General features: G+C 39.6%; 1 long non-coding RNA gene across 2 annotated transcripts in view; it reads left to right on the top strand.

The window, feature by feature from the left end:
- LOC125643071 (uncharacterized) overlaps nucleotides 1–19,161 on the top strand; it is an 87,149-nt gene extending 67,988 nt beyond the window's left edge. The window contains exons 3-5 of one of the 2 annotated variants that reach the window (XR_007358573.2): nucleotides 645–732; nucleotides 9,072–9,188; nucleotides 17,346–19,161. This is a non-coding gene — a long non-coding RNA (uncharacterized LOC125643071). The remainder of the gene's footprint in view (nucleotides 1–644; nucleotides 733–9,071; nucleotides 9,189–17,345) is intronic. The other variant, XR_007358572.2, reaches the window with a different exon arrangement.
- The last annotated feature ends 7,124 nt before the right edge of the window (nucleotides 19,162–26,285 follow it).

Below are 26,285 nucleotides of genomic sequence, written 5' to 3'. Positions count from 1 at the left end.
ACACTGTACAACATATTTAGATTTTTTAACACTTTTTCATAACTTAAATTTAAAATGTCAGGGCCAGCCAGCACTTTAGCGACTGTGAATTATAACGAAAGAGATTTATATCAACTGAGGATCTAGCCCACAAGGTATAATGTATCAAAGAGGAACACAAGACAATCAAGTTTTATTAAAATACAATTATGAACAATGTTCTAAAATAAATACAAAGAGTGGGTTGCATGTAAAATTTCTAACTTCCCAGCTGCTACTCGCAGAGGATAAGTGTGAATACTAGTGTCTTCTTTCAACAGCAATGGCCTTGTGAAATTTAGAATGTAGCCAATTTGTTTACCATTCACTTGCCTAGTTGAGGAAGCCTCAACTGGCCTGTAATGGCCATTCAGTTTGGGGCATACAATCATCCTATGATACCACATGACTAGCAGGATGCCTTAGTGGGCTTTTCCCCCGCCCATTCAAATAACAGAAAAAAGGTAGTTGAATACTCATGCCAGAAATGTACGTTCATGAGTTTTCCCATTGACCCAGCTCAAATGCATTGGCAATATCAACTAGTGAATATCAAAAAATGTCTCTGGGTGATGGCAGGGATCATACCTGCCTTTCCAATCACATATGACTATTTGTTGTAACAGATGAATGAGTATCTGGTATGCAGACTTCAAGTGAATTGAAAGTTCCATCTTGAGTTGAGGTTTCAACAAGTGTTCTTCCTGGATCTGGGTATGGATTTTTTGTTATTTACTGAAAAGAAACAGTGTCTATAGGTTTTAAGTGCCACTCTTAACATCAGTAATATTGTTTAACTTGAGTTTGGTTCTTTGTAAAAGGATCTGTGGCTGACTTAAACCAATGAATGAAAAGACAGGTGAACATTTTAAAAAGCCCATTATATATTGCTGGGTTGAAATTGCAAATCTGGGAATAGTATCTGTTTCTTCAAATCACAAAGCCACCAGGGAATTTCTCCTGACTAGCAATCTCTGATGAAGAAAGGCCCAAGACTGAAAGAACCAAGGTAACTCAGATCAGCACTGAAAAGTGTTGCCAGGGCAGTGTGGGAAATCTTGCAGAGCACCAGTTGTCACACTATGTTTGGCTTCAGCTAGTGTTCCTGCTATAAGTCAGTGGTGAGCAACCTGCGGCCCATCAGGGTAATCCGCTAGCAGGCCATGAGACAGCATTTACATTGACCCTCCGCAGGCACAGCCGCCCGCAGCTCCCAGTGGCCGCAGTTCACCATTCCCGGCCACTGGGAGCTGCGGGTGGCTGTGCCGGTGGATGGTCAACATACACACTGTCGCATGGCCCGCTAGCGGATTATCCTGATGGGCCACAAGTTGCCCACCACTGCTATAAGTCCTTCTTTTCTATGAGCACCAAATAGAAATAACACTCCAAGCAAAAAACAAATAAGCAAAAGACCCTGATATTTTCATGGCTGTGATCACACCAGAAAGCTGTTTCACCATTCATTATGCAGCGTCAACTCCCACTCCTGTACCCTTCCACTCTCAATAAAATCAAAACTGTTTCTATAATGATAAAGTAGGACAGCCAGTGGTTTCAACTGACATTAAAAGCTCTTTTATGTGAGGTGTTTAGAACCTGTTACTGAAGGGCTGCCAGTGAGAAATATTTGGTGCCATCTATAGGGGGAAAGGGAGAATGGAACAGAATAGTCACTAATTTGCATCTGCACTGAAGTGGCAGCTGGTTTGAAGAGACAACATTTTTATTTTTCATGAAAATGTTTGTAAACAGGTGGATTTTTGGTTAGTCTGCACTGAAGTTTGGGTCTGGGGAGAGTTTGTCGTTATCTAAATTAGTCCCCTATTATTTTGCTATAAACTGGACAGGAGCTGGCTTGTTTTAGGCTCACATGCTGTTCAGGTAGCCCTTCCAATGGAGAAGCAGGGCCAGATTGGGGTGACCGAGAGAAGCACAGCTCTTTGTGAAGTCCTGGCGGGAACCTAAGGCCATACCTTGGGCTGGACAATTAGGAGTAACCAGTATGCCAAGGGAACTATGTTTTGGGGAAATCACATATTGGTATGATACTGAGTCAAGGAACTTCTCACAAGCAATGACTCATGAGTCCACTCTATGAATAGATGTTGTAGATACAAAGAGAGAACCCAAGTAATAAAAGCTCCACCATCTTAAACAGGCGCATGTGTCAATCTGACTGTACTTCCTCCGGGACTGCAGAGTGTTCAAGGCTTCCGTAGCACCTGTACAGCTCCAGCAAGAGGGAATGCCGTGGCCACAGAGGGGTCCCCATTCTCTTTCCAAAGGAAAAGAACATATGCGTATCTTGCTGGAGATGAGAGGGACTCACTCCCCCCCGAAGCATTATGGGTTAGGGCAAGTAGGGTTCTTTGCCCCAAGAAACACTGGCTTTTCTCCCTGCTGACCTGCATTCCAGAGCCAAATGGCAAGGAATGGCCAAGGCCATGTCAGTCAGCAATGGAAGAAACTGTCTCTTTACTGGGTCATCAGAGAGCCACTGTACATGTTCAGATGCTCCACTGACATCACTTCAGAGTGTTCAACTATCATATGCAACAGTTAGGCTGAGCAGTCTGTGGGAAGAGACAGAAGTTTGATTGTTGCAAAAGCACTATATAGCCTGCATGGAGAATGCTCCCCCACCTTAGGATCTGCTTTGCTTGCTGTGATGCTGAATTCCCCTTGCAGCTTCTATGAACTCTATTCCATGGATGCTGCTGAATTCAGTACTAGATACACTTGGAGTTTTGCCTGAGTAAGTACTGCAGGATTTGGCTATATGCTAATCTGAGGTAGTGTGTAAAATCTAAGTGATCTAGAGGGTGTGATCAAGTACAAGTAAATTAATAAGAGTGCCACTAAGGGGTCATCAGGGTATGAACACTATACAGCACAAATTAATGGTGATATTTGTTTTCTCACTGCTGACCCTGACACATACAAATATTTGGTAACAGCTGAAGATTACTTCTCAAAACGCACTGAAGATAAACCCCTACAGGATAAACTAGCTGAAAGTGTTGAAGGGTTCTGTTTGAATTCATCAGACATTCATGTGTCTCCATACAAATCAATGATCAAGGCAGGGAATTCGTCAATCAGATAAGTGAGGAAATATATTAACAGGTGCCAGACAACAATTTTCCAGGGCACATAACACTAGAGCCAACAGGCTTGTGAAATGGCAGAATCGAACTGTGAAAGACAATCACCAAAGGTGAATGGGGAGAGTATCTTCATTGTGTCTTGGTCTCACATACAACCGCAGAGCAAAGTTCAGAGAATTCTCATTGCTTCCCCCTACTACATTTAAAAAAACCTAAGCTACCTATTAATATTCATTACAAATACTGCAACACTGAGCATCTTGACAGCGAGAAGTTCCGTAGAATAAAAAATATATGCTCAACAGAACTGAGTAGGGAGACTCTGATACAAGCAGAAAAGAAACAGCAATGAATGGTATGAAGTGGAGTTAAAGAAAAGAGAACTGGAATTAAGAAGTAATGAACAGATGCAGTAAATTAAGTGATAATGATGGTAATATAATAGAGAAGTATAGAGAGGCATAGACTGACAAAAGGCGTTGAATGAAAATGCCGTGGCTGACACATCATACAAAATATGGGATTGAGGGTGACTAGGATGGATATGACTGCAGAAGAGTGCATGTTCTGAAAGCAATATATATTTAATGGATTGTACCAGTAACATAACCAGATTAAAACAGATAGAATTAGATGAATGCTACCAAAAAATCTGCAACTATTTAGTTGAAGTTTCATGTGAATTTGCTCTGAATATGCCCATGTTATGTTATGTTTTTGTTCCACAAATATTCTAATAAATGGGTTTACTCGCAGGAATGCTCTCAGAGAGAGTGATATTAATTAAGCAAATATTGCCGGATGTTCACACAGAACTTGTGCTGAGTCTTTGCCCCAGGAACTTGATTTTACAAGTTCCCCTCATCTATTTGGAGAAAAGAAACAAAATCATGTAATATGTCTCTTACAGTTTGAATTTTAGCTTTGAATATTTGTAGCAATGTACTTATGCGCAAGCTACAGTTGTAGAATTATTCACCCAAATTATTCAGCAAATATTTTCAAATTACAAATAATATATATTAGACAAATAAGCTGCTTGTTCATAAGTTGCATCCAGAGAAGAAAAAATAGGCTAAATGTGTCAAATTATTTGCTCCCTGTTATTCATTCTAAACCCAAGAAATATAATATACAGTATATTGTGAAAAGAGGGCATGAAGTCGTCATGAAATCCCTAAGGGACATATTTTTGAAAAGCCTCCTTAATGGTATTGGTGTTTACAATATTTGTGAGGGTCACTATTCACATGCCCAAACAAATGATTGGCATTTGTGTGCACCAGTGGGGTAAATGTGCACAAATAGGAAGCCAGTGAGTGCAAATGTGCAATTACTAAATTTGTGTCCGCAGTTATGGAGCTATGTGTACAAATGTACATGCTCACAATGCAGGAGTAGTTAACAATATCCTTCAAAAATGTCATAATCAGTGAGCAGATTTTAAATGTAAAAAAGAACTATTATCATTGGGAGCTCTTAGAATTATTCCACTTCACTGATGGCATAGCTGCAAACTATAAACTGCCAGAAGAATTGCCATCTTTTCCGTATTTTATTCTCCCTCTTTGTTAGCTTTGGCATAAACCGCTCCACCAATAAAATTAAATCAAAATTTGATCTAATTTCACACAGAGTATTAACACCTTCATCTGGACAAATTGTTAAGGCATACTATCCTGTATCTTTTGGAAACCTTCCTGCTTCTAGGTGAAGTTTATCTGGTTTCAGGTTTCACTACAAACGTGAAACTCGGGCCAGGTTCAGTGAGATTTTGGATCCTATCAAGTGAACACTGTTGATTTTCTAATGAACATGGGCCATATGTGGCATGAAACTTCACCTTCTCCATAGGGTCCAGGAATGGTTTTAGGTTCTGAGTTGAAAGTAGGTGAATCTCAGCAACTTCACATGGCTTAAACTTAACACATGGCCAAACTTGATTGTTATGGCATATACTTTGGGTTTAATTCACCCCCATACTGTAAACTGCAAGCTAAACCACAGGGTGTGAATCCATGTGAATCAAAAGCAAGATGACAGAATGGTTAAATAATGGACCATGTTTTAATAATAGAGAGGTGATCTCATGGATCATCCTTCCCAATCCTTCCTGACTCCATGATCCAGCTCTCTTTCCATTCACATTACATCCAAGGAAATGTTGATACGGAAAAGAAATATTAGGAAAGCATTTTGTGTTGTTTTAGCAATTTAAAGGAATTTAGCAACTGAAATCAAGCCCTATCTGATTAGTCAGTTCTCCAGGGGCCACCAAAAAGTGCCCACAGATCACAGTTTGGGAATCTACATCTAGTCTGTATGTGAAAACACTGATGTCTCAGATTTCATTCAATGATAACTTTTGGCAAATGCGGACATGTAAATAACTGTAAGTGGGGACATAACCCCATGTTTACAGACACCCATATCCCCACAAACAATCTTAATAATGAATCAAATGGTCCTCGAGAGTAATTTGATCTTTTTCTGTGTAATTAGCAATTTCCACCCTCCATTCTAATTTAAAGTACTATGGTTGAATTGAGCAACTCATGTAATGAGTCATTATGCTGAGTCTTTTAAAGAAGTTATTTCTGAAGCTCCTACTATGGAGGCTAAAATAAATTTAAATGAAAAGAATGACAGGCTGCGATAATGGCTGTAAAATAAAGGTGCCCAGTAAGCAGTCCTACTACAATCAGAAGGAAAAAGAAGCAGATCTGTCTTGTGCATGGAAGCAGAGGGAATGATGAATACATTAGGTAACTCAGTCTGTGCAAAATCAATCTTTCACTGTCAATTTTAAATGAACTAATTTGTTCACAAATCTGCTCAGTCAGTTTGGAAGCATACTCAGTTCATCCATATTAGCAAATCCTTTAATCTTGACTAGTCCACTGAGTAAGAAATCTAGAAATGTGTTAATATGACTGGACATATGTAGTAGGATAAGAATTGATTCTTTTAATTAGTGTCTACTCAAGTTATAGTTCCTTCTTTTACTGAACTATTGACCCACTGATATATAAAGAGATTACTGCTATGACTAATATACCTTCCAAAGTTTTGTTTAACTCTTTCTTGATTGGTCGGTGCTTGATTGAAGAAAAAAGTCTTTGACTTGCCCCAAAATGTGCATGGTGATTTCTTTTATAGATGCTTTTCAGATATGACACTTTCATAATGGACATTTGAATTCATATTTACAATTTTAAAAACATACCCCCCAAATTACAGCCAATTAATTATGTAATTTTGTCTTTCATACTTAGGTAAAAATATGGGATGAAATCCTAGCTCCAGTGAACTCAATGGAATTTTGCCATTAATTTAAAGAGAGCCAGGATTTCATTCATGGTACTTTCAAACCTACACTAAACCTAAATCATGATTATTTTTTTCCTGCAGTCCACAAATGACATAGCAATGGATTTGTCTTCCTAAAGAAATATGGCCAGCATATTTCATAGATTATTCACATTCTTACAGTTAAATACACGCATAAGGTTCAGGGCCAAATTAGATTAGACCATGAAGAATGTTCTGTATATGAAGCACAAGCCAGCTCAGAGTATTAATTCCTAGGGCCAGACTGTAATGGCCTCATGCAGCCACACAGAAGGATCAGATGCAGGAAACCTTTCCACTTCCGTGATTGAACCAGGGCATCCCATCGTATCAGTGCCTTTGCTCTGGAGAACATATAAATAATAATGATAAGTCTCCTGAAATGAATGTTCTTAAATGAAAGGCTGCAAACCTTTAATACTTTACCTAGGCCTAGCCTGGAACAATAGAAATAATGGGCCTGATTGTCCGTAGCAGTGACTTACACTGTGGTGGAAAATGATTAAAAATGCCATCTAACGAGGAGGGTAGAATGCCGTGCCCACTTTGCACAGTCTAAATGACTACATGAGATTCAAGGCCAAAGCCTTTTGAATAGGGCTTCTTATACCCCATTCCCCTCTAACACTCTAGCCATTTTCCTGTAATCTGAATTGCTGCGATGATAATTGAGAATATTTAAAATTCAGTTGGCTCAGTTTTAAAATAAGCTGAAAATGGAACGCAAAAAAGGGCAACATGCAGAACAGTATGTAAAAACCTCACTTGCTGAGACTTTCTACATTTTAAATTATGAGCCGTATCGTATCCAAGGCGGAGTATTTTCACTCTGCAAGTAGTCCTGCTGACTTCAGCAGGACTGCTCACACAGGAGGGTACTGCTAAGCCGAAGCAAAGGCAGAAGAACTTTGCCCTAAGACTCTGCATATACTTGTAACTCCCTATAACGGCATCGTTATTCGCCAGTTTCAATCAATAATAAAATAGAAGTGGGAAAGAGAAAGGATATTAAGACTTGCTCTCAAGCCTTTCAAGACTTCTTCCTTCACCATTCCTGAGTTTTTCACATGAAGGATTTCAGCAAACAATGAATGTTAGAAGTGGGATTACAGAGTTGTGATTTGAATCCTAGAGTTTTGAAGATCTGTGGACACCTTTTTGTTTCATTCCAGCTCTCCTGCTTTTGGTGTTACCCACAATTTCTTAATTTTTATTTATTTATTGTTGTGGTCAGCATTCAGATTACATGTGCCCAGGGTTTCCCTTATGTTCTTTTGCTCCGGGGTGAGTCTCTGAAGATTGGTTGGTGGGGACCTGCACATTTCTGTCATATGAGGTGGCAACCTATACATGACTTCTTCTAGGCTGCTGTTTTAATGCATTAAGACTGGCCTCTGCCAATTTATGAGCTCTGAGCTGTGAGGAGTTTTTAAAAGGGTATATAACTAATCTGAGAAGGGTCATAGTAGCACAACATTGCAGCCTACCAGTAATTTCACATGCTCTGTTTCCAGCACAAGGGGGACCATTACCATGCTCCTGTCTCCTCAGTTGTATAATACTCACCCACCAAGAGACCCCGTCCCAGCACTCCTCTCCTATCTCTTCTTTGACTCTTCTCCTCCCATCTTGGCTCAGCGGCAGCTGTTAGCTGGCCTTTGGCTTCTTAATTTGTATTTAAAACTCCATGAGACACCCCTGCAGTTCTCCTCTGCATCAGTCCTGTTGCTTCCTACTCAGAAATCATAGGGCATTGAGAAACAGGGATGTGAAGACTAGAGCTTCAATGCATCAGACCATCCAAAAACATTTAAATTACTGGCTAACAGGGTTTTGTCTCCCCTCATGGGGTACTCTTTACTCAGCATTTTGTTTTTAGTTTTTTTACAGATCTGTAACATGCCATCATTTATGTGACAGAGCATATTTCAACAAAGGGCCCATATTTTCTCACAATTTTGTTTCCATTTTTTGGTCAAAATTTCACTTTTGTTGATATTTTCTAACTAGGATCCGTTATCAGTGCATGCTTCCTGGTTCTGCCTAGGCTAAGATCTTATTGCCATGCAAGTGGGCTGAGCAGAAGGGATCTGCAGCAGTCCTCAGAGGAAAATAATCCTTCCCCAATAGACATAGAGCTATAGCAGAGCTGCTCTGAGGCCAACACATTAGCCAGAAGACTTAAACAGCCTCCACATCCCCAGAAAGGGGTGGCGAGAGCATAGGAAGATCTGTCTCCCCCACTTGCCGTAAACATTGCAGCACAATGGCTTGTGGTGAACTGCCATAGAGTCGAACTGCATTTTGCACAGGGAGTACAAAGCCCATGCCATGGCTGCCCAAACTCTGCCTCCACTCCTCCCTTCACACAGGGAAATCTCCTTAACAGCAGGAGGGTATTATTTGCCTCTTAGTTTCTTCATTATGAACCTAAAACATTGGGTTTAGGCTGTGGACCAGTAGACCCCTTATTTTAAATATCTTTTGTTGGTCTGAGGCTCTGCCTTACATGCAGGATGACAGATTGAGTGTTAATTGTACCACCTCTAGAGCTTGTTTATTTCAAAATGTCACATGGTTTTTATCTCTTAGGTGTCTAGTGAGATGCTTTCCAAGGATACAGAAAATCAGTCATTGTGATAACATAGATATTAAGCCGCACAAGTTTGAAACACTTCTGTCAAAGACATCTGTTCTGCAAGTATAGGGGTGAGTAGGGGGAAACCTGTTCAAAAATCAATTTATTTATTTCCATAATAGGTTCTTTTAAGATACTTTTTCAAATTCTCTAATATCTTCCTATAATCTACACCCTGAAGCTTCAAAACCCAGTTTCCTACATGGTCCAACAACAAACTGCAGAGAAGCAAGGAAGGCAAGAAGCGGAAACTTTTGTAAGTGCATCTGTTAGACCCACGTTTGCTGTCTTGATGGGACTTGTCAGTACTCATTGGTAGTGTGCAGTCAGGCTGAAGATTCCCTACTGGCTGGAACTGAGTCATTTGCCAGGCTTTCCTTGTCAGGGAGAGTTAAACTAGTCACTGATCCTAATTCTAACACTGTTGTTGCAGCATTCCAATTTTTAATCGCTACATGACTTGTCAGGTTGAATACAAGCCACCTGGATAAAATTAAAAACCTTCAAATAATGAGAGCATCAAAGATTGCTAGCTCAGTGTTTCTACAGTTACCTTTTGATTTCCTAAATTAACGGCCAAGGTATATCCCCTTTAAGTTACCCTTTGTGTTTTTTTGTTCACTGTCTCTGTCTCACATTCACTGAGTCAATAGGCAATAAGAAGCACATGCCTACGCTTCCTGGATAAAGTTAGGGACTCAGCAGGTGCCTCACACTTAAGAGCATAATTTTCCCAGAAAGATTCCCCATATTCCCAATAGTTAGGTGGAAATATAGTCAGTGACTGGGAAGAAAGATAGCCCAGATCTCCACTACACACCTGCCAGTTGCGTACATCCTAGGGGAATATCCTCTTCTCTTAGATTTTGGACCCTATATTACAAGTCTTTTCAAAACTCATTGCCATTAAGCATTGTCTTTGCATGGTCACATCTTTCTGCATTGCCAATTTGTCTTTAAATGTTGGCAATTGAAGTAACCATAGAAGGTTGAGGCAAGCAAAGTGGGAGACACTCTGAGGGAAAGGGCATTTTTCCAGCCGACTGACACATATGTATACTGATGTTCTATTCTACATGACAAAGTACGGTTAGGGCAGCTGTGCCTTATGCTGCAAGTTCCTGGATGCTGACAGACAAATCAGCGTCTAGTAGGCTCAGAGTTCTCATCTGCAATTGACTAATTTACCATCTTTATCTGCTGTGTGAATGAAATGCAATAATTAAATACAAAATGCTGGTGTGTTAATGAATATGGGCTGCTGAATGCTAGCCTTTTTGAATGAAAAATAGCTTATCCAGAACTGTTTGAATTCACTTAAATTTTTTGAGGAATAATTAATAATTCACAGCATTTTCCACAAAAGAAAAGCCAAACCTCTCTATTGCTATAATCACTGCAGGAAACACATGATCTTTTGGCTTTACCTTGGTTTAGCATTAACAAGATGATCTCCAACATACAACAAAAATAAACAGAGAAAGTTTTAAAAGTAGTGTTCCAATTACGAATTCAACTGTAATATTTATATCTATCAGAAATAGTTCAATATTTAAAATGTTTAACAAGGTGCGACTTGTACAGCACATTGAGTTCAGTGTATACCAAACAAAATGAAAACACTGAACTTAAAATGCAATGAGATTGTATCCAAACTGCCAGTCTTTGGGATCCTGTGCCTTAGTTCAAATGCTATCATATAGGTTTGATCTGGGTGAATACGGCAAGAGGCCACTGCTGGGAACAGTATAGAGCTGCTGCTCCTTCAGGGAATCACTGGGCGGGATTGTGCCTCAGGGAAACAGAGTTCTTCCCCAACATCTCTGGAGTGATGTGGGCCACTGTGGCCTTATCTCAACTTTGAAAAAAGGTGGCTTTTGCTTTTGGTTCTTTTAAAGTATTAGCTGGAATTGTAGGCTCCTACCACCTTTAAAATGTGTTAAACCTTCTCTAAGCCCTGGCTAACATGTTTCAAACAAACACCTCCTTTCTTTTTCATAGTCTAAATGGGGCTAGTGAGGGTACCGAGGAAGCAATCCCTGAGCTCCTCCAAGGGCAGCAAGTGCACCTGTGACTGGTCCTTTAAAATGTATTGAACTCACACAAATAGGATTCATTATAGTTGTTCTAATGCAAAATTGGAATTAGTTGGGAAATGCCAAGACAAAATGAAACAGGAAAATCCATGCAGAGGCTCTGGGCTTCTGTGGTGGCTCTGCGTTGCTGGTAGACCCCTGCTCCCTGGGAGTATGACTTCTCCAGTTGGAAACAGCCCTTGAGGCCCCCCTCTTCATAAGATGGGTACATGAAAATCCAGTTCCCAGGCTATATCATATTTCTAGGGGAATCTGCATGGAGCTACTGGCAGGGGGGCAGAGGTCAATTTATGTCCCTCTGTCTCCTACCACCTCCAGCCTGCCCATTCCTTCCCAGGAAGCCCAGTCCAACTAGAATGAACCTTCCATGGCTCTGTGGGGAAAGGGAGAGCACTACTATGGAAGTAGTTAACATTTCCAATCCTGTGCATGGGAGGGAAATATTTGCACATTGTGATGTTCCTGCTATGTGCAGATCTTGCATGCTCAGGTGGGCCCTCCAGTTTTACTAGCTCTCACTCAGACAAACTCCCACCAACTTCAAAACTAAGTAAGAACCGCAAAAAATGGGCAAAAGTTAAAAAAGTTGTGAAGCACAAAGTAGAAAGTATAGCAAGGGTAGTGAGGTAACCCGATGCCAGAGTAAAAGTACTAGGCTCTGATATATCTCCACTTCTCTTATGGTCTTATTCATTTTAATGACTGCTTTGCTTTGAACAGCACCATCTTTGTTGGTAGCAGGTCTTGATATAAAATTGAAGTAAACTTTTTTTATTTAAAGAAAAGCCTCCGCTGGACTCCAGGACCATTCCTGGTTCTGTGACTTCATGTAGCTTTCTTTTAAAAAAATGTACACAGCTAAGGTCTAGCAACACTTAAATAACCACAAAAGTAGCTAGAGAGGGGAAAGAGGCCAAGTTTTGCATTTTTTAAACTCAAACCATTGGTCGTTTGAGTCTACATTCCCTTTTATTCTGATCACCAAAGACTGAAGACACTCAGATTTTTTTCTGAGTTCGAGAAAAAAGGTTTTATTTTTGTCCCCTCTATTATGGATAAACTGAGGTGCATGTGATTTTCGAGCTGGGTTGTGAAATATAAAATCAATCATGTTTTGCAGAACAAAACCGGAGACTGGTTCAGATTTAAGGTCCACTTTATTAAAACATCAAAGGTCAGTGGGGAGCAAAGGGGCGAGAGTTTATATTGGAATAAACGTTGCTAATCTCTACAAGCAACCTAGGATACCTGAACTTTTCTGGCACATCTCTAAACCATAATCTGGTTTAAAAAAGGATTCAAGATTAAACATAAAAAGGGCTGAAATGGTTCAATGAGAAAAAGGTTTATTTTATCCATCATCGTTTTGATCGTCTGTTGAGCAAAAGAAACTATCTTGTACAGTAGATACCAACATTTTACAATACTGCATTACTTTAACATGCTTTTTGCAAAATATGTTATTTATACAAATGACTCATCAACTGTTTTGCAAATTATTATTAAAATGTTTGGCTTATTTCAGGTGTTTGGCTTTTACCTGCATTTTTGCTCAATAAGTTGTAGTTAAGGCCAAACCAAAATTAACCCTAAACATTTGTCTTTAGGTAGCATTGAAACCTGCAAGAAAATCTCTATACATCTGCAAGTTGCCTTTGGTTTAGATTGATTATATCTTTATAGTGGAGAAAGGGCCTGCCTGATAAAAGAATGGCTTAATCTTTATTTGCCTAGAGCAGTTAGAAAAATAAGTGAAGCAACCAGCCTCCTGTGACTGATTTCTGCTCACTTAAGGCAGTTCACTCTTGAAACAGAGAATAATTGTTCCCTATCCTTTTTCAGGTATTGTTTTTCCTTTCATGTATTATATCCAAATAATCTTTAAGGTTTTTGAACATTAAAGAAGAGAGACAGTGAATAAAAACTGTGCACCAGGCCAAATTCTATCCTCAGATGCATGCATGCAGTTTCCATTGAAGTTGATGAGAGAGGGTGCTCAAATCCAATGGCAAAATTTGGCCCATAGTCTTTTTAAATCATCATACAAAAATGAAGAAAACAGTGTAAAGTACTTCTGTCTCCAAATGCAGGAAAAAATGAATTTATAGGGAATGTCCCTAATCACTGCATGCTGTCAGCAGTGTTTCTGCTGCTAGCACTACAAGCTATAAGGAGAACTTACTTCCTGCATGGTATAATTCGACACCCTCCTGTCCTACTGCCCCCACCCAACCTGCTGCTATGTGAAGTCTCCCCAAAACCTCCTGCTGTTGTTCCTAGGTCTCCTATGAGATAAAGGAGAGCGTTCCTCTCCAGCTCCCCCCCAAGAAGATGGATATTTCTACCACCTCCTCCAGTTACACCCAGTCTTGCATAAGAACACCTCATTCCTCCTCCCCAGCTGTGTTCGAGGATGGGGAAGACAATTCTTCCCTGTAATTGTCTAGTCTCATAGGGCTCACTCCAATGGGGTTCCCCTAACTATGCCTATTGCTGCTTTGAAAGAAGACAGAATATAGCATCATTCCGCAGCTTTCAAAAATAAAAATATGCGATGGGCGATAAACCATGTGTTCTCAACCTTTTCCACACTGGGAAGCCCCCAGTAAGATCCTCTGAGCTAGCCAAGACATTGTTGCCATTTAGAAATACTGGAATGGCAGGATGGTCCTGACCTTCTAACAACTGTTCTCAATCTCCAGGTCAAGATGCCCTGCAATGAACATTCACACAAACCAGGGATTCTCAAACTGGGGGTCGGGACCCCCTCAGAGGTCACAAGGTTATTAGAAGGGAGGATCATGAGCTGTCAGCCTCCACCCCAAACCCCACTTTGCCTCCAGCATTTATAATGGTGTTAAATTTGTAAAAAAGTGTTTTTAATTTAAAAGGGGGTCGCACACAGAGGCTTGCTATGTGAAAGAGGTCACTGGTACAAAAGTTTGAGAACTGACATAAACTGATATGCCAGTGTTCTCTATTTGCTGGTGTTCTTGTCCCCTCTAAGAACCACTTTGGATGGGCTATTACCAGCAGGAGAGTGAGTTTGTGGGGGGCGGGGGGGCGGAGGGTGAGAAAACCTGGATTTGTGCTGGAAATGGCCCAACTTGATGATCACTTTAGATAAGCTATTACCAGGAGGAGAGTGGGGTGGGAGGAGGTATTGTTTCATGGTCTCTGTGTATATAATGTCTTCTGCAGTTTCCACGGTATGCATCCGATGAAGTGAGCTGTAGCTCACGAAAGCTCATGCTCAAATAAATTGGTTAGTCTCTAAGGTGCCACAAGTACTCCTAACCTTATCTCTGGTCCTTCTTCTTTTAAAAGAAGGGAAAGCATAGAAAAGAAAAAGGGGAAAAGCTCATAATTCAGTCTACAGCTATCCTATTAGCTAACTTTTTCATCAGAGCTATGTATTATGAATTTTTTTTTATCTTCTTAGCAGCATACCCATGGGTTCTTGCAACCAAAATGTAAAGAACCCTTGAACTATGAGAGCTCATCAGATGTAATAAGGCCTAATCATTTTAGGGTTAAATGAAGATAATCAGACTAAAGTATTTTTCCCCAGGCATACCATTTTTAAAAAAAAACTGCTTATAATTTAAAATTTGGAGTCTAGTCTTTCTATGTAGCTAAATCAATATTTAGAGCTGTGCTTAATGGTTGCAAGGAAGCCTCAAATGACTTCAACCTGGTTCTGGGTTTTGTTACAAATGTAAAATTGAGAGGAAGATTGTTGAAAGTTTTGCTAATTTCCACAAACTATTGAACTATAGGACTTAAATGAGTACTGTGCAGTCATATTACATTAACACTTATTCTTCCTCATCACATCCCTTCTTTAGTGTTTGATGACCTCACCTGTTTGTATCGTGTCGAAAATTAAACACCTACCCTAATATCTGCTTCATGCAGACAGGCTCTTTTATTGCAAAGAGTCCCATGTGTCAGAAAGGCTATGCACATGTGCAAGGAACTGTCCAACTTGGGATGGACTGCAGAAGTATAACCTAAGATTGTAAACTCTTAAGAACAAGGCACAGGTGAAATCCTGGCCCTACAGACATCAAGGGAGTTATGCCACTGACTTGAGTGGAGCCAGGATTTTGTCCCATGTCTTCCCTTCATTCTACAATACATGCCATTCTTTACTGTGGTGAAAAAAATTATTAATAATGATCATGATAAAACAGACCAAGTTTGGAGCAAACATGAATCCTGTTTGAGTGAATTTGAGTCAATTAATATATATAGTGCTGAAAGATTCATAATTTGTGATTAAACATAAAACATAATTCTGACAGACAGCCACTTCTATTCTAGCCTGAGCTGAGTTTTGCTTTCACTTCTTTCAAACCTGAAGTCTCAAAGTGAAATTCAGGTGTGCAGATTGTCCCCAAATGAAATTGAATAAAATATTTTCAAAAATTCATGTGAAGTAAAATCATCAACTCTCACAAAGCCACAGTGATAAGGTCAGCTCGTGAGCAGATATAAATTGGTATTGCTCCAGTGAAGTCAATTGTATAATTATCTGTATTTTTCAAGATATTAAATTTGATCCAGGATCAGATTCTAAAACTACCTCAAAGTCTGAGAGGTGTTCAGATATCTGCTACTGGTTCACGTTCAGGTGTACGTAAAACATAGAAATTGACTCTGCCAATCTTAACTTATAGTATATATTTAAATTCCAGTTATCTGTTTTTAGGAGTCTTGAATTTACTACTTTTAATTTCACAAGTAATTCAACTTCCCATCACAGTAAAACATTAACACTTCCATAAAGGATGCCAAGGGATTCATCAGCACTGCTAAGCACCTAAGTTTGCATAGATGACTGTCGCTGAAATCTGTGATTCTTTCTCTTACTGTCATTTCCATGATACAGGACTTCTAATATATGATTATCTTGATTTTTAAAGTAGTAGTATAATAATTAGACATAAAATACTACACAGTTTTTTTGAAAAATCCATTATCCATCCATCCTTAGCCTATTAAAATTAAACACGACTTAGTTTTATTATGACAAACAGTGAGAAGTTGGACTGCTCATTGTTGCTTCGATCATAGATGGGCAACTATGGCTTTTTTTCAAATAGTGTTTCACAGTCTAGCAAACTTAAAGTAGCTCCTTTTAATTGAAACCCAGACATAGTTTTAGGTAAAAACAAAACTGAGCTGTCTTGAGTTTTTCCCAAGCCAAACAAAAGAGATTGGAACTTTCCATTGTTTTTGTCTGCCAACCATGCATTGTTAAGGAATCAAAATAAAGAGGAAAGGGGGAGGGGAGGATCAAGGGTTATAGAGCTCATATTTCCACTCTGCATGACCCCATCTCAGCAATAGTGGTATCCTCGTGATCAGTTCCTGTTGGCCTAATAGCATAGCCATCTCTGAAGGAAACAAATTACTGTGTACGGTACCTTTGTGACTCATAGAAGAATACACTAGCATTTCAAAGGTCCTTTTGCTATCGCATCTGAAGAGGACCTAGACATTACTATCTTGAGATTGTCATGAAAATAGATGCATTTGCACCAAGTCCCCTTTTTATTACTATTTGTAACAAAACTAGATTGATGTTATGCCACTTTCTGTTCTTGCAACTCTCTGTCATGAGAATAAGGCATCAAACATATAAATACCTAACATAGTTTGTGTAATATTTTGGCAAGCTGCACTACTTTGATCTTTTCATTATTTTTTATTTTGGACAGCTGGGCATTGCATTCCTTCCTAAAAATCTGTACTGCCTATAAACAAGGGAAAGAAATTAAACAATGGCCAATGAAATCAAATGTACACATGTAAAATGACTAGTACAATTCACAGAATTAGACAATATGAATGATGCAAATACTTCAGTTTTGGGAGTCAAAGCACAGAAATTTGAATGCATGTTCTTTTGACAATGGATTGTGACAAAATGAGAAATACCACAAACAACCAATTCTCATTAAAATCTAAAGCCTGTAATCCCTCAGTTCTCACTGGATGTTTTGCCAAAGACTTCTAAAGAGATTATTAAATTTATTAATGAGAATCCAGAAGTAATTGTACGTGATTCATTCCTTATATTTATGACAGTGAAATTAAACATGCTGTGGTTGTTATTTTTTCCAGTGGTCCAAGGCAATGTAAGAAGGCAGGCTCTGGATGTAACAACTGTCAAGAAACCCAATTCCAAACACCAGCTGTACTGATTAGGGCAGTATAGTATTCTGCACTGTGAGAGCTAATGAGCCAACAGAAAACTATGAATTACCATTAAAGTTGCTTTTAAGCTGTTTCCTTCACAGTGTATCAGCTAGACAACCTTCCTACTTCCCTGTAACCCAGTACAAAATCCTCTGTCTGTATCATACTCTGCAAGTATCATTGATCATGATCTCTATCAAGCGTTCTTAAGAGTACAGTACCCATGGTCTGAAGTGAAGAAACAGATTGACAGAGCCAGAAGAATATCCAGAAGTCACTACAGGACAGGCCCAACAAAGAGAGTAACAGAATGCCACTAACCGTCACCTTCAGCCCCCCTACTAAAACCTCTCCAGCGCATCATCAAGGATCTACAACCTATCCTGAAGGACGATCCCTCACTCTCACAGATCTTGGGAGACAGGCCAGTCCTCACTTACAAACAGCCCCCAACCTGAAGCAAATACTCACCAGCAACCACACACCACACAACAAAAACACTAACCAAGGAACATATCCTTGCAACAAAGCCCGTTGCCAACTCTGTCCACATATCTATTCAAGGGACACCATCACAGGACCTAATCACATCAGCCTCACCATCAGGGGCTCGTTCACCTGCACATCTACCAACGTGATATATGCCAGCATGTGCCAGCAATGCCCCTCTGCCATGTGCATTGGCCAAACTGGACAGTCTCTACGCAAAAGAATAAATGGACACAAATCAGACATCAAGAATTATAACATTCAAAAACCAGTCAGAGGACACTCAATTACAGACCTAAAAGTCACAATTCTTCAACAACAAAAATCTTCAAAAACAGACTCCAACGAGAAACTGCAGAACTGGAATTAATGTGCAAACTGGACACCATTAAATTAGGCTTGAATAAAGACTGGAGTGGATGGGTCATTACACAAACTAAAATTTATTTTCCCATGCTAATTTTCACCTGACTGTTACTCACACCTTCTTGTCAATTGTTTGAAATGGGCCATCCTGATTATCACTGCAAAAGTTTTTTTTCTCCTGCTGATAATAGCCCACCTTAATTAATTAGTCTCGTTAGAGTTGGTATGGCAACCCCCATTTTTTTGTGTTCTCTGTATACATGTATCTTCCTACTGTATTTTCCACTGCATGCATCTGATGAAGTGGGTTTTAGCCCACGACAGTTTATGCTCAAATAAATTTGTTAGTTTCTAAGGTGCCACAAGTACTCCTCATTCTTTTTGATAACAGAGAGATACTCTCCAGATCCAGTTGAGATGGTTATACTTCATAGTTACTAAAGCTTCAATTTTTCATTGGAAATAATATTCACTGTAAATAACATTCATAGTAGCCTCCTATTTTGCTGGCAAATCAAGCCTGATTTTGACATACATATGTACTACTGTATATTCATTATTTGTACAGCAAATATTTACCAAATAGTTTATTCAAATACATTTCAACCTATGAGTTGTTCAACTTTTTCCTGATGTCTATCTACTTCCAACACTTCCACCTGTACTGGGGTTTCATATTCTGTTTCCACTGGATACTGATACATTTTCCTCTGTACCTGATTAACTTTAAAAATGTAATTGTCACATCATTACTAAAAATTCACAAATGGTATTTAGCCCAGTCTACAAATTAATCAATTTTGAAAGATTTTCTTGTTTGCTAAAGGTTGTATAATTGTTTTTCTGCTTTTTTGTGACTCTTTATTTATCCTTTCATATATATGAACAACAATAAACATAAAAAAGTACAAAAAATCTTTCACCCTCTGCTTTCCACCTATTTGACATCCTCATATTGGTAACATAACATACACATCATATCTGCAACATATGCCAGTCTTTCCAAGTTCAGTAATTTGTATTACAACCCCCCTGACCTCCTGCCCCCTCCCCCAAAAAAACCCTGGATGTAACAGTCTTGAATCTTCTGTGTAAACAAGTCCAATCAGTAAAAACCTTTCCCTTTTTCCTGGCTATTTCAAGTATGTCTTCCATGGTTCCATAGCCTTCGCAATGATCTCCTAACACAGAAACTTCTCTACTTGCAGCACTTATTCAAATGATGGGATATTAAAATCTGTTGTGTAGATGCTTCAGTTTGGTAGCAGGTGAGTGCTTTGACAGCAGCAAAGCAAATCACACAAACTAAAAAAAAAGGATGGCAGGCGTTGCATGTGGCTGACCAAAGTTTCAAGGTTGTAGCTCTACGGTTGTAGCTGTAAAGCTAGAACTCACCCATATACCAAAGATTGCAATAAACAAGAAAAGAGTTGGAGGAATACACCAAAGATGCATTTAGTTTTCAGTGAATCAGCATTTTCCAGTGGAAAAACGTTCAGTCAGAGGATTTCTGACCAGTTCTAGATCTAGGGGTTAGCTTTGAAAGTTCAAAAGTATGATGTGATCCCAGAATTCCAGATCAGATGTTGCCTTCTAATTGCAGACACACTGTCAAGAGCACGTCCTATGCTTGATTACACACAACCAGATGATCAGACTTACACATGATCTGTAACAAGGAATAAGAGTGCATGTGACTGTGATAAACACATCCCCTGCTCTATCACCAGAAATATGGGATGAGTTGGAAAGAGAAGCCCCTAAGAGTAAAACATGACAAGCAGTAATACAAGCTGCAAGTAATGGATGGAGAAATCAACACTTCTCACCAGCATGTAAAGAGGAGCTTTCCATGGTTTTGGAAGTACTAATGAAAGGTACAAAAATAGTAGTTCCCAAAGTGATGAGAAAAGATTTGTTAAGTTAAACCAATAAGGAAAGGAGCATCAAAGAAAGCTGAATTCCCAATGCTGGGGGTGGAACCACTTATGGCGTTGAAGATGAAGATAAGATGCTCGCATACAATATATAAAGAGATTGGAAAGTGATAAAGAGACAAGGAGAAGTGTGGTGATACAGTTGGAGTGATAGATAAGGAAGGTAATTTCGGTGGGGAGATGTTTGATAGACCAAAGAAGTTTAACATGAGAATCAGGGAGGCCAGGAAGATGGAGAGGATGGCTGAATTATTGATGTTGATAGAGAATGAAGAAAGAGGGGAGATTTCAGGGTGGGGCAGGTAATCTCTGTTTTTGCTGTGTTGCATTTAAGCTGAAAATAGAGGATACATTTTGGATAAATGCTTTCATGCACCACTAGACCAAGGAGCAGAAACTATAAATGGAGGGTATATTTGGGAATAGTGAGAATAGTGATGGTAATTGAAGCAATGAAAACAAATAAGATTACCAGGAATAGGTAAGGAGGAGGAGGTGGCAAGTAAGGAGCCCCAAGGAACACTGACAAAAAGCAAGAAAGGGGGAGGAAGCGGCATCTCAGGAGGGACTGGTGAGGCAGAAGGAGAATCCATTGAGTACAGAAGCACAAAATCCAGGGAAGAGAGAGAAGTGGATGAGAAGGTGCAATGGAAGAGGATAATGGAGAAGAAATCTGGGACTTGGTCAAAGAAGGCCGTCCTGTTAAGTGGAATGGGCAGAAGTCAGATTTCAGAGGATCCAAGAGGGCATTAGACAGTAAGCTGTAGCTCTGGGAATAGAAAGAATATTTAAGGAGCTCAAGTGTGAAATGGAGGTCAGGGGTGATGGCTGGAGAGGCAGAAGTGATCAATTGTATAGGACAGAGGAATTCTATAGAAAAGAGCATAATGTCATGGTGGAAGGAAAAGGAAAAGAAGCCGTTTGGGAAGGAGAGGTTGAAATTAAACACAGAGAGGGTATCATGAAGGGAGAATTAGAAGTCAGGAGCCAGTAGAAGACAAGGTCTAGCATAGAAAGAGTATTAGTAGGGACCTTCAAAGTCAGTGACAGGATGAAGGGAAAGGATGTGGTGGGAGGGGAGAGGATTAAAGGGAAGGATGGCAGATTGAGAGAGAACTCTTCTTATGGTATATTTAACCTGTAAACTAGGAGAAAGCAGGAAAGCTTATCTGACCATTCCAAAATCTCAGAAAAGGTTCTGTTGCAGGAATGCCAAAAATGGGTGAAGGTATATGTTATACAGAGGGATATTACTATTTTTTGCATAACAGTTCACTCATCCTCAATGAAGATATTCATATGAAATTCGCACATACAAACACACACATGCTTTCACCTCTCTATAGCCAATTTTTGATCCATAAATACCATAAAATCTTCCATATACCAGGTCTGTCTTTGGCCCCAGCCCTAGCATACATACCCCAACAATCACTTGAACTATGGAAGATTTTATTGTGTATATGGATAAACTTTGGCTACAGAGAGATAAAAGTGTGTGTGTTTGTATGTGTGAACTTCATATGAATATCTTCATTAAGGATGAGTGAAGTGTTATGCAGAAAAATAGGAATTTATACCAAATTGCCCTTCCATCTTCAGCTGCAAAGCTGAGCTCTGACGTTCCAGAGCTTCCAGAGGTTTCACACTATGGAAAACAGCAAACCTTTTTAGATGAAAAGAACTGTAAAAAAATGACAGGAAATGAATATATCATATATCTGTTAAACATTTGGATTTTTCACCATCTCCAGTCAATTTAAGCTGTTTGAATGAGTGGTTAATGTAACCTATACATGGCTTTAAAAATAAGGTGCAGTATAAAGTTTTTCTCATCAAAGGATTTTAAACTTATTTTTATACCTTTTGTGTATCACTACTAAAAAGTGGTAACTTCTCAAGCTTCAGGAGAAAAAGAAACAAAAGAAAAAAGCCTTTAGATGCCCACAGTAGGTGGCATCAGCCAGTGACCTACCTACTAATAAGGCAAATGAAAGGAAAATAGCCTGAGAGGAACTAAATACCAGAGAGCTGAATTCTTGGGGGGAGGGAGAGCAAAGGCAAGCGCATGATGTTTAATCCACTCTAAATAAAAAGCTCCCTCAAAATACATAATAGTAGTACAACATGAAGCAGTATCCTGTTGTATTTCCATGACTGGAGTATTGCCTTGAATACAAAAGACAGGAAGGTTGCAGGGTCTTTAAGCAAATATGTATAGCACACGAAGGAATTAATAACAGTCTCTACAATATTAGGGGCCAGCCTTGCTCCCAATGCAATCAGTCACTTATCTTGGACAGTTGGGCCCCAATCCTGCAATGTGATCTATGCATACTAATAAGGAGTCCCTTTGAGGTCCTTAGGGCTCTATATGGCTGGATGTCCATTTTAGTGGATCAGATTGCAGAATCAGGGCCTTATATTATAACTAGTTGGAGACAAAATATTCAGTACATTAAACAAAAAACTCAGAAGCATATTTAAAAACACCTTTCTCAACTCCTTTGGATATATTTATTATTTGTTACCCTGTCCTAATGCTTTCTCTCTCTCCCTATGTTTTCCTGGACTAATTAGACCCCCATTTTCCTCAGAAACCCAGCTGTCCTTTCTGCAGTGGCCTTTGGCCTAACAGACATTTTCAACTCACTTTCTTTTATTAAAAAAAAAAAAAAATTACTCATAACGTGCTCCCACCTTACTTTGTACCCGTTTCCCAAGCAGACAGTATTTTACTGTATATTGCTAATGGTTACAGGATCCTTTAGTATACTTGATAGCTAGGCATAATCTAGTTTAATGTAGAATGCTGTGATAAAGTTACCCAGCAGGGATGGTGGAACTAAGCAGGCTGCAACCTCCACAAGAGAAATCCTGGGAGGGCTGAAATATGTTTCTGCCCCCACAATATCTGACAGAGGTTACAGCAGGACATGGCAGAGGGGCTGGAGTGGCTGCCACTGTGCACAAGATTGGGCCTGCTGCTCTCCTCTTCCCACCTTCTAGCCACCCCAGCTCCTGGTGGAGACACATGGCTGGAAGGAGGGGCAGGAGCAGGTGCTGAGGGACCAGGTTTGGGAGGAGATACAGGGGGGAGGGGGATGTCAGTACACAGGGCACCAGTTGCTGAGGGCAGAGGGGAGCCCCAAGTACTGGGCACCAGATACCAAGGAACAGCTGTAGGAATTGTCAGAACACCCTTTCCCAAGCTGGAACAGGTTCCCCACAACAGAGTCTCAGTAGCTCCCCAAACTCCCACTCCTACGCCTCCACCCCCATATGCACAGCAAGCTTTTGCTCTCTCTGTCCCTCAGAACTTCCTCAGCCTTAGTACTAGAGTAGTGCTTGTCAGTTTGGGGGTCTCTCTTTTTCACAGTAATGCTGAGATTCACATGCTGTGTTGCTGAAAGGCATTCTGTAGCAAATTCCACTTCTCGTTACATTGGGCTTACACCAGGCAGAATTTGGTCTTTTTGTGTTTTTAAAACAGTGTATATATATATATATATATATATATATATATATATATATAATGAAATTGTTTACTACATGCAAATATTTTAAACTATGTTTGTTTTAGGTGACAGAAAAGAGTTGCAAGTGTCAATGTTTTCCTGTAAGTTCACTAGGAAAAACTGTCTGCATGCAAAATTCTTGCCTTTTTGTTTGGTCAGATTCCTGGAGTGTCTTCCCATGGCTTCAGTGACTTCTGGAAATTTCTTATATCTCCCATGCCATCAACAAGATTCTTTCCCAGATTTCTTAGACATTTTTAATTTGTAACCCTTAGTTACCTACTTCATCTATTCTTTACCCCTTATTCCCCCTCCCTTCTGCTTTCACACTAATAGGATTGCTGGAATCCACCTCCTAAATTAAATCAGCCAAGTTACTTCAGTTTTGATTTTTTTATTCCCATGGATTTCAGTTAGCTGCTATAGAACTAAAGCACTGTTGAATCAAAAATATTTTACATTCAGTTGTCATAAATATCAGTGCACTGCAAAGAACTTAGGCCATAAACACAAACAATCCAAGATGAACGTGTGCTTCCAACATGCTGCTTTATTTCTGTCCAAATAGTTTGGATAGCCTGTTATAAAGTTTCAAGTTGCTGTTTCTAGAGGGTCAAATGAACATTTTTCAATAAAATATGTCCCTTCTGGTTCCTTAATGATTAAATACAGTAGAACAACAGCCATTTAAAATAGCAAAAGAAAATCTGATGATTTTTTATTGTTAGAATTGCTAAAATAGGAAGAGTTCTGAAGCCGTGTATAAGATGGTAATAGAAAAATGCCCTGACAACAACAGAGCCATCTCTAGGACTTGCACAATTTGTCAAAAAATCACTGCCTTCTGAAGAGCTCATGGGAAAATAACCAAAGTCCATATTATTTTCTTGGCTCAGTCTTGTTAAGCAGCTCATGCCAATCTAATTGCAGCCCTCCTGCTCTATTCTCCTGGAGCTGTGTTACCCTTTTCCTGAGCCTTCAGAAGGGTTCTTGCAGAGTTTGCAAGTTTTATTGCTGTGCAGATCTCCTCTGTCCCTGCTCATACAACATGTTGATCATCAGGGTTCAATAAGAAGCTTTCACATGCTTCCAAAGAAAACGTGGCAGAATAGCCAGCAAGAAAAAGAGTTAGCTGCATGACAGAGAAACTCAGAAAACAGACACTCAAACTCCTGTTTTATGCACGAAGTTACCTATTTTGCACCAACACGTGAAAGTGTTGCATACTTATGACATATTTTGGGTGCACTTTAGGTGGGCTTCTCAAAATTCGACTTGATTTGGTGTTGGCTATCTGAGTAGGAAAATGAAAGACAGAATATGAGCCTGAACTATGACTTCATAAAAGAAAAGGAGGACTTGTGGCACCTTAGAGACTAACAAATTTATTTGAGCATAAGCTTTCATCCGATGAAGTGAGCTGTAGCTCACGAAAGCTCATGCTCAAATAAATTTGTTAGTCTCTAAGGTTCCACAAGTCCTCCTTTTCTTTTGCGAATACAGACTAATATGACTTCATACTAAGTTTGGGGGGAGGACCCAGTCCCACCTTAATTTACACATGTGTAAATCAGGACTATCTCCTGTGTAGTCAATAGAGTCACACCACACGCAGAATCAGCATAAGTGAGCAGAGAATCAGGTCCAGCACCTCTAGACCAGGACTGTGGAATATCGATAAGGATGAAGGGAGGAAATCAGGTTGGTATTTGGGCTGGGTTATGCCAAAACTTCAGTCTCCAGGTCCATCAATACAGCACTAAAGCTACGTAGAAATTAAATATAAAACATCTGAGGTTAGAATCAGGCCCTTATTCAGGCCCCTTTGCGCTGCTCTAGAGACAAAAAGGGGTTGGAAAACAGAGCTTTACACCACCTGCTCCATGACTCTAAGTGAAAGTGGTGGGCTGTTGGTATAGCCAGAGTACCTTACATTCCAGCAATCCCTGCGCATAACAGCCCTTTGGGAACCATTACCAAGTGGTATAATTTAGAGCAGCCCTGAGGTGTCTCTAGGTTGTGCCAGGTACTGTACTAACCCGCAGTGGCCCAAGGGTTGGGTGATGTAAAGGTGGCATAACACTATTCTCACCCAACCCACTTTCTTTGGGTCTGTAATCTGCAACAACATTTATAATACCGATTCCAACATATTCTTTAAATATGTAGAAAAATCACACATCTCTCTTTAACACTATGCAATGTGCTGTGACTAGTACTATATATGATTTAATGGGTGATCAATCATCCACATATCAGGGGTGATGTAAACCTGATGTTCATTTGCTCTTTTCAACTCATGCATGGATCTCATGTATCAAGAACAGAAATGTCTACCAGGAGTGTGATCATACTGGTGTGCTATTAAGTCCCAGAAAGCTTTCTTAGAATCCAAGTAATAAGGTAGCATCAGTTTACAGAGCAGCTTTTCAATGGCATTGTTCCAAGTCTATGCTAGTGGTCAGTGTGGCTTATACTTTGCTTTCATGGCCAAATATGTCATGCTTGACATGCCATGTCAGCTGCTTGCTTTGTGTGCGTGTGTGCGTGTGTGG

Source organism: Caretta caretta, chromosome 9 (assembly GCF_965140235.1).
Source record: "Caretta caretta isolate rCarCar2 chromosome 9, rCarCar1.hap1, whole genome shotgun sequence".
Lineage (NCBI taxonomy): Eukaryota > Metazoa > Chordata > Testudines > Cheloniidae > Caretta > Caretta caretta.
This window is presented reverse-complemented; position numbering and strand designations above follow the sequence as displayed.